Raw genomic sequence first — 8,737 nt, 5'->3', positions numbered from 1 at the left:
CTAATAAATTATTCGTGATCCATTTCATGACATTTTAATTATTTCTTTCTGGCTGCTTGCAATATATTTTTTATGATCAAGGTGCTATGACATTTGGCTATAACATTAATGACTGTTTTCATTGTAATATCTCTTTCAGGGAGAGCTGATGGCATGGGACACAGTGGACAGTGCACAGTGTGGCGCATGTGGTGGACAGTGGATGGTGTGGTGGCAAGTTGATGCACCAATCTCAAGGGCCATTACCAGGGCTATAACTGCAGGGCTGAGATCTGTCAGGGCTGGGTAAGTGACAAATGTAGGGCCCATGAGAGTGGCAGCAAGTACTTCTGAGACTATCATCCTGTAAATTTACAAAGCACCTAACTGAATTCCAGGGATAAGGATGGCAGAATGAAGCTTGACTTCTCCAACCCCCAACCCTGAAAATACAGAAATTATTGCCCCACAGCAAAAACTTAAAATAGTGATGGCTTGGGAGTCCTAGAGGAATGGCATGGCCAAGGTCCTGGTTCAAAATGGGTAAAAGACAGATTGCAAAAACAAAGACCCTAGAATCTCACTAATGAAAACAGAGGAAACAAATTCAGAAGGAGATAGCATTGGCTCCACACCACAGCCGAAGCCTCAATAGGGAAATTGAACTGATCTCAATCCCAGAAAGCATTTTCATAAGAACTCAAGAAGGATTTTGAAAGCCAAATTATAGAGGTAGCTGATAAAATGACTAATTCTTTAAAAATCAAAATTGTGAAAATAGAAAAAAAATTTCAATGAAGAAAACAGCTCTTTAAAAAAAAGGAAAAATATGTGAAATAGAAAAAGAGGCTCAGAGTCTAACTAGAGAAAACAAATCCCCCAAATGAAATCTGAACATATGAAAAAGAAGCTTCAAAAACTGAAGAAAATAATTCACGAAAAATTAGATTCAACCAAATTGAAGCTAATGACTCTATGAGGCACCAAGAATCAGTCAAACAAAATATCAAGAATGAAAAATTAGAAAAAGAAGTAAAATAACTCAATGTCAAAATAACTGACCTGGAAAACAGATCCAGGAGAGATAATCTAAGAATTATTGTTCTACAGGAAAATCATGATTTAAAAAGAGCCTGAACAACATCTTCCAAGGGCTCATCAAGGAAGACTGCTCTGAGATCCTAGAACAAGAGGGTAAAATAGAAATCAACAGAATACACTGGACACCTCCTGAAAGAGATCCCAAATTGGAAACTCTGCAAAATGTTGTAGCCAAATTCCAGAACTATTAGGTAAAGGAGAAAATAATGCAAGCAACCAGAAAGAAAAAAATTCAAATATCATGGAACCACAGAGAGGATCACACAGGATCTGGCAGTTTCTACATTGAAAGATCAGAGGGACTGGAATATGATATTTCACAAGGCAAAAGATCCTGGGTTACAACCAAGGATCAGCTATTCACTGAAACTGAGCATGATGTCTCAGTCAAGGAGATAATCTTTCAATGATATAAGGGACTTCCAGATCTGCCTGATGAAAAACCCAGAGGTCAATGGAAAATTCAATCACCTAATTAAAAGAGATAAGGAAGGAAACTAAATCCTGCTAAAAGGCACCATCAAAAATGATGCAATATCATTACTAAACATTTATGCAATAAGTGATAAAGCATCTACATTCCTAGAGTAGAAGTTAAGGGAGGTATAGGAAGAAATAGATAGCAAAACTATCGTAGTGGGGGTCCTCAATCTCTCCCTCTCTGAAATTGATAAATCTAACTTTGAAATAAACAAGAAAGATATTAATAAGGCAAATAGAATTTTAGAAAGGCTAGATGTGATATATCTCTGGGGAAAATTGAATGGGGAAAAAAAGGAATATAGCTTCTTCTCAACAATACATGGAATATACACAAAAAATGTACTAGGTCACAAAAACCTCACAATTCAGTGCAGAAATATTAAATTCATCCTTCTCTGAACATGATGAAAAAAAATATGTGTAATAAAAGGCCATGGAAGAATAGACTAAAAACTAATTGGAAACTAAATAACTTAATCCTAAAGAATGAGTGGGTCAAACAAGAAATTATAGAAATAATCAGTAATTTCATTCAAAAGAATGACAATGAGACAACATACCAAAACTTGTGTGATGCAGCAAAAGCAGTTCTCAGGGGAAATTTTATATCCTTTTTTTTTTCAGGGCTTGATTTATTTATTTATTTTTTATTGTCTAGAACTAAGAACACAGAGAAGAAAATATTAATAATGCAAACTAAACTTAAAAGTGAAAACGATTCCTGACCCTTCAGAGAGCTGGTTGTTAAATATTTATCAGCACATCCCTGCTTTCAGGTCCCATCCAGTTCAAGATCCTATGAATTCTATATGAAAAGAGAACTGAACAGAAGATGATGTTTAACTTGAAGGTGTAAATTTCTAGTGCAGGAAAATCAGGCATCAGAGGGAGATTCACTGGGGAGGAGGAGAAATTTTATATCCTTTAATGCATATATAAATAAAATAGAAAAAATGGAAGTCAATACACTGGGCATGCAAATGAAAAAGCTAGAAAAAGAGCAAGTTGAAAATCCCCAATTAAATACTAAACTAGAAATAATGACAACTAAAGGAGAGATTAATAAAATAGCATTTAAGAAAACTATTGAACTAAAAAATAAAACTTAGAGCTTGGTTTATGAAAAAAATAGACCTTTAGCCAATATGATAAAAATAGAAAGAAGAAAATAAAATTACATATATCAAATGAAGAGTGAAATTACCTCCAATGAAGAGGAAATTAAAACAATAATTAGAAATTATTTGTCCCAATTGTATGCACATAAATTTGACAATCTTAGTTATATGCATGAATGTTTAAAAAATATCAGTTGTCCAGGTTAACTGAAGAGGAAATAAATTACTTAAATAAGCCCAACTCAGAAAAAAGATATGGAACAAGTTATCAATGAACTCCCTAGGAAAAAATCTCCAGGGCCTGATGGATTTACTAGCGAATACAATCAAACATTTAAAGAACAATTAATTCAAATTCTCTACAAACTATTTGGGAAAGTTGGTGGAGCTCTACCAAATTCTTTTTATGGCACAAATATGGTACTGATACCTAAATCAGGAAGAGACAAAATGGAGAAAGAAAAATATAGACCAATTTCCTTCATGAATATAGATGCAAAAATTTTAAATAAAATATTAGCAAAAAGACTACAGCACCTTATTTCAAGAATAATACACTTTGAGGGGCGGCCAGGTAGCACAGCGAGTAAGAGCACTGGCTCCAGTGTTGAGAACACCTGGAGATAGAATCCCAGGCTCAGACACTTAGCACCCACCCAGAAACACCTGGCCATGTAACCTTGAGCAAGTTACTTAACCCCAATTGCTTAGGGGTGGCCAGGTGGCTCAGTGAGTAAGAGCACCGGTTCCAGTGTCGGGATGACCTGGATCAAATCCGGGCTCAGATACTCACACCCAGAAATAACTGGCCATGTAACCTTGAGCAAGTTACTTAACCCCGGTTGCTTTAAAAAAAAATGAATGATACACTTTCATTAGGTAGGAGTTATTCCAGGAATGCAAAGATGGTTTAATATTAGGAAAACCATGAGCCTAATTGATCATATCAACAATAAAACTAGCAGAAACCATAAGATTATCTCAAAAGATGCAAAAGAGGCTTTTGGCAAAATACAAAATACACTCCTATTACAAACAATAGAAAGCATAGGAATAAATGGGATCTTCCTTAAAATAACTGATAGCATTTAAAGCCAAAATTCAAAGAAGTATGTCCACTATCACCTTTCTTATTCAATCTTGTACTAAAAATCTTAGAAGTAGCAATTTCAAATAGAAAAAACCTGAAATAATCAAATTAGGCAAAGAAGGGAAGAAGCTATCACTTTTTGCAGATAATATGATATGCTTAGAGAATCAAGTAAAAAACTACCTAAGACAATAAATAAATTTGACAAAGTGATAGGATATAAAATAAACCCACATAAATCCTTGGCATTCCGATATATTTGTAATGCAACAAAACAGCAAGAGATAGAAAGAGAAATCCTATTTAAAGGTACTGTAGACATTACAAAATATTTGAGAATCTACCTGCCAATACAAACACAGGACCTATATGAACACAATTATAAAACACTTTTCACACAAATAAAGTCAGATCTAACTAAATGGAGAAACATCAATTGCTCAAGAATGGGTCAAACTAATATAATAAAAATGAAAAATTTACCTAAATTAAATTTCCTATTTAGTGCCATACCAATGAATCTACCAAGGAAATCCTTTATAGAGCTAGAAAATATAGTAACAATATTCATTTGAAAGAATAAAATGTCCAGACTATAAAGATAATTAATTAAAAGAAATGGTAGGGAAGATGGCCTAGTCATACCAGATTTTAATCTGTATTATAAAGTAGCAGTTCCTCCAAAACATTAGGTACTGGCTGAGGAATAGACTAGTGGATCAATGGAATAGACTGGGTACATGAGACTCAGCAATCAATGACTATAGTAATCTATTGTTTGATAAACCCAAATACCCCAGTTTTGGGAATAAGAACTCACTATTTGACAAAAACTGCTGAGAAAACTGGAATATAGTGTGGCAGAAACTGTGCATATACAATTTTCTAACACCATATACCAAAATCGAGTCTAAATGGCTGCATGATCTAGGTATAAAGGTTGATACTGTAAGCAATCTTGGAAAACAAGAAATAGTGTACCTGTCAGATTTATGGACAAGGGAGGACTTTATGACCACACAATAGTTAGAGAGCATTATAAAATGCAAAATGGATAATTTTCATTACATTAAATTTAAAATTTTCTGTAAAAACAAAGCCAATGTGATTAAGAGGGAAGTGGGTAATTGGGAAAGAATTTTTACAAGTGTTTCTGATAAGGGCCTCATTTCTAAAATATACAGAGAATTGCCTCAAATGTATAAGAATACAAGTCATTCCCCAATTGATAAATGGTGAAAGGATATGGACAGGTAGTTTTTAAAGGTAGAAATTAAAGTTATCTAAAAGCCCATGAAAAAATACTCTAAATCACGAGTGGTTATAGAAGTGCAAATCAAAACAACTCTGAGGTACCACATCTCACCTGTCAGATAGGCTAAGATGACAAAACTTGAAACTGACAAATGATGGAGAAGATGTGAAAAAATTGGAACACTAATGCATTGTTGGTGGTGTTGTGAACTGATTCGTCCAATCTGGAGAGCAATCTGGAACTATGCCCAAAGAGCTACAAAAAGTCGCATACCCTTTGACGCAGCAATAATGCTTCTACGTTCGTATCCCAAAGAGATCATCTAAGTTGGATGAAGACCTTTATGTTCAAAAATGTTTATAGCAGCTCTTTTTGTTGTGGCAAAGAATTGGAAATCAAGGGGATACCCATAAATTGGGGAATGGCTAAACAAGTTATGGTATGGGGCTGCAATTGAAAACTATTTTGCTATAAGAAATGAGATGGACTTCATATTTACTTGGAGAGACTTATAGAAACTGATGCTGAGTGAAAAGGGCAGCATCCAGAGAAATCTGTACACAATTACAAACACAACAAAATATGTAATGACCAACTTTGATAGACTGGACTCTTCTCAGGAATGCAAGGTGATAAGATAACTCCAAAAGACTCATGATGGAAAAAGATTTCTATATTCAGAGAAAGAAGCTGAGACAACAGAGTTTGAATACAGTTTGAAGCAACCTACCTGCTCTCTTTCTTTTCTTTTTTTTTTGGTTTCCTCTTTTCCATTGTTCATTCTCTTGGTTACAATCCTTTCCAATCTGACTAATGTCTAATGTGAAAGTATTTGCAGATCCTATACTTGATTGCATGCCACCATCAGGAGGTGGGGGTGGGAAGAGGAAAGGGAGGGGGAGAAATTTGAAATGTAAGGGAATGTGGAATTAAATCTTGAAAACTGAACAGATGGCAGCTCAGAAGTACAGCTGAAGAAAAATGAGTTTCTCATGCTATGAATGTTCTCTACATGTTTCCTTTCTCCCATGGAAGTTGTATTATTACAGAGTCCCTATGTATATTCCTTTTCCCAACAGTACTGGGGAGGAATCTATAAGACAGTATTCACCTGTATGCATGAGGTGATTTTCCTTTTTATTTACCTTGATATTTTGTTTAATTACATGTATTTTTCTCTTTTTTTTAAGATCTCTTTCAGGAAGTCAGCAGTTTATTTTTTCAATTTTCTTTTAACTTCTGGTTTTAGGATATCATGGCAGTTTTCCTTGATGGTTTCTTTTTTTAGTTTTTTTTTTATTAATTTGTTTGTTTACTTTTAGTTTACAAGATTCAATTACACAATTCCTTGAGTTGCACATTTTGTCCTCCTCCCCCCCTACCCCCGCACATGGCAGCATACAGTCCAGTATAGGATCTGTAAATACTTTCACATTAGACATTAGTCAGGTTATAATGATGGATTGTAGGGTCTACTAAGCACAGCAGCAGCCCTTCTCTGTCCAAAGTGTTCAGCTACCACCCCCAACTCCCCAGCAACCATGTCTAAGGGACTCGCAGTTGGCATTGATCTTGGCACCACTTGTTCCTGTGTGGGACTCTTCCAACATGGTAAAGTGGAGATCATTGCTAATGACAAAGGAAACAGGACCACCCCACGCTACATCGCCTTCACCAACACAGAACATTTAATTGGTGATGCTGCAAACAATCAAGTTGCAATGAATCCCACCAACACAGTTTTTGATGCCAAATATATGATTGGTCACAGATTTGATGATGCAGTTGTACAATCAGAAATGAAGCATTGGCCTTTTACTGTGGTGAATGATGCAGACAGGCCTAAGGTCCAAGTGGAGTACAAAGGGGAGACCAAAAGTTTCTATCCAGAGGAAGTATCTTCTCTGGTCTTGACCAAGATGAAAGAAATTGCTGAAGCTTAACTTGGGAAGACTGTCACAAATGCTGTGGTGACAGTACCAGCCTATTTCAATGATTCCCAAAGTCAGGCCACCAAAGATGCTGGAACCATAGCTGATCTCAATGTGCTCCAAATCAACAATGAGTCAACTGCTGCTGCTATTGCTTATGGATTGGACAAAAAGTTTGGTGCTGAGAGAAATGTGCTGATCTTTGACCTTGGAGGTGGTACTTTTGATATCTCCACTCTTACCATTGAAAATGGCATCTTTGAGGTCAAGTCCACAGGTTGACACCCATTTGGGTGGGGAGAACTTTGATAACTGAATGGTCAACCATTTCACTGCCAAGTTCAAGTGAAAGCACAAGAAGGACATCAGTGCGAACAAGAGTGCTGTTTGCCATCTCCTCACTGCTTGTGAACATGCAAGGAGCTCAACCAGAGTATCAATCTTGATGAGGTTGTTGTTTATGGTGCAGCTTTCCAGGCTGCCATTTTGCCTGGAGATAAATCTGAGAATGTGCAAGACTTGCTGTTGTTGGATGTCACTCTTCTTTCCCTTGGAATTGAAACTGCTGGTGAAAATGACCATTCTGATCAAACGCAATACCACCATCCCCACCAAGCAGACACAGACCTTTACCACCTATTCGGACAACCAGCCTGGTGTGCTTATTCAGGTTTATGAAGGTGAAAGAGCAATGACAAAGGATAACAATCTGCTTGGAAATTTGAGTTCACAGGAATTCCTCCAGGACCCAGGGGTGCTCCTCAGATTGAAGTAACATTTGACATCAATGCAAATGGCATCCTCAGTGTTTCTGTTGTGCATAAGAGCACAGGCAAGGAGAACAAGGTCACCATCACCAATGATAAAGGACGTCTGAGAAAAGAAGACATTGAGCGTATGAGGCTGAGAAATACAAGGCTGAGGATGAAAAGCAGAGAGACAAGGTGTCTTCCAAGAATTCCCTTCAATCTTATGCTTTCAACATGAAAGCAACCATAGAGGATGAAAAACTGAAAGGGAGAATTTGTGATGAAAACAAATAGAAGATGCTTGACAAATGAAATTAAATAATCAACTGGGTGGATAAGAACCAGATTGCTGACAAGGAAGAATCTGAGCATCAGCAGAAATAATTGGAGAAGGTCTGCAACCCCATTATTATTAATCTGTACCAGAGTTGAGGAGGCATGCCAGGAGGCATGACTGGTGAGTTCCCAGAGGGTGGAGAAGCCCCATCTGGAGTTTCTTCTTCTGGACCCACCATAGAAGAGGTCTACTAAACACACCAGAAGAAAGAGCATTCCACAACTTTCCAAAAATTAAAGGACTCAAATTTGTAGCCAAGGAAGTGGCAGTTTAAAAGTAACATTTAAACTACTGTGTAAATCTGGGCATTCTGAATACTTGAATGTGTGCAGAGGGAGAGAAATGAACAACATTGCACTTTATCAGTACTGTAAACAAGTGGAAATGTAATTGTGCAGGAGAATAAAATCTATTTAAAATTTGCAAAAAAAAAAGAAAGATGGACTGTATCAGATTGAATGAAAAATGGTAAAGAGGAAATAAAACCAAACAGGAAAAATAAAAATATCAGGTAGTTTGCTTCAATCTGGATACAAACTCAGTTCTTTCTAGTTCTTTCTCTGGATGTAAACATTGCTCTCCATCATGAATCTTTTGTGATTGACTTATATCACTACATTACTGAGAAGAGTCCAGTCTATCAAAGTTGGTCATCACACATACATTGTGTAATTGTGTACAAATTCCTCCTGGC

The 8,737-nt window shown here is 36.4% G+C and overlaps 1 pseudogene; it reads left to right on the top strand.

The window, feature by feature from the left end:
- The first annotated feature begins 6,567 nt into the window (after nt 1–6,567).
- On the top strand, nt 6,568–8,237 carry LOC138170238 (heat shock cognate 71 kDa protein-like; annotated as a pseudogene).
- Nucleotides 8,238–8,737: the final 500 nt, after the last annotated feature.

The sequence above is a fragment of the Petaurus breviceps genome, unplaced genomic scaffold (assembly GCF_028583685.1).
Source record: "Petaurus breviceps papuanus isolate PSGF00001 unplaced genomic scaffold, PetGlider_PUasm1.0 38, whole genome shotgun sequence".
Classification (NCBI taxonomy): domain Eukaryota; kingdom Metazoa; phylum Chordata; class Mammalia; order Diprotodontia; family Petauridae; genus Petaurus; species Petaurus breviceps.
Note: the sequence above shows the minus strand (reverse complement) of the source record. Positions and strands in the feature narration are given on the sequence as shown.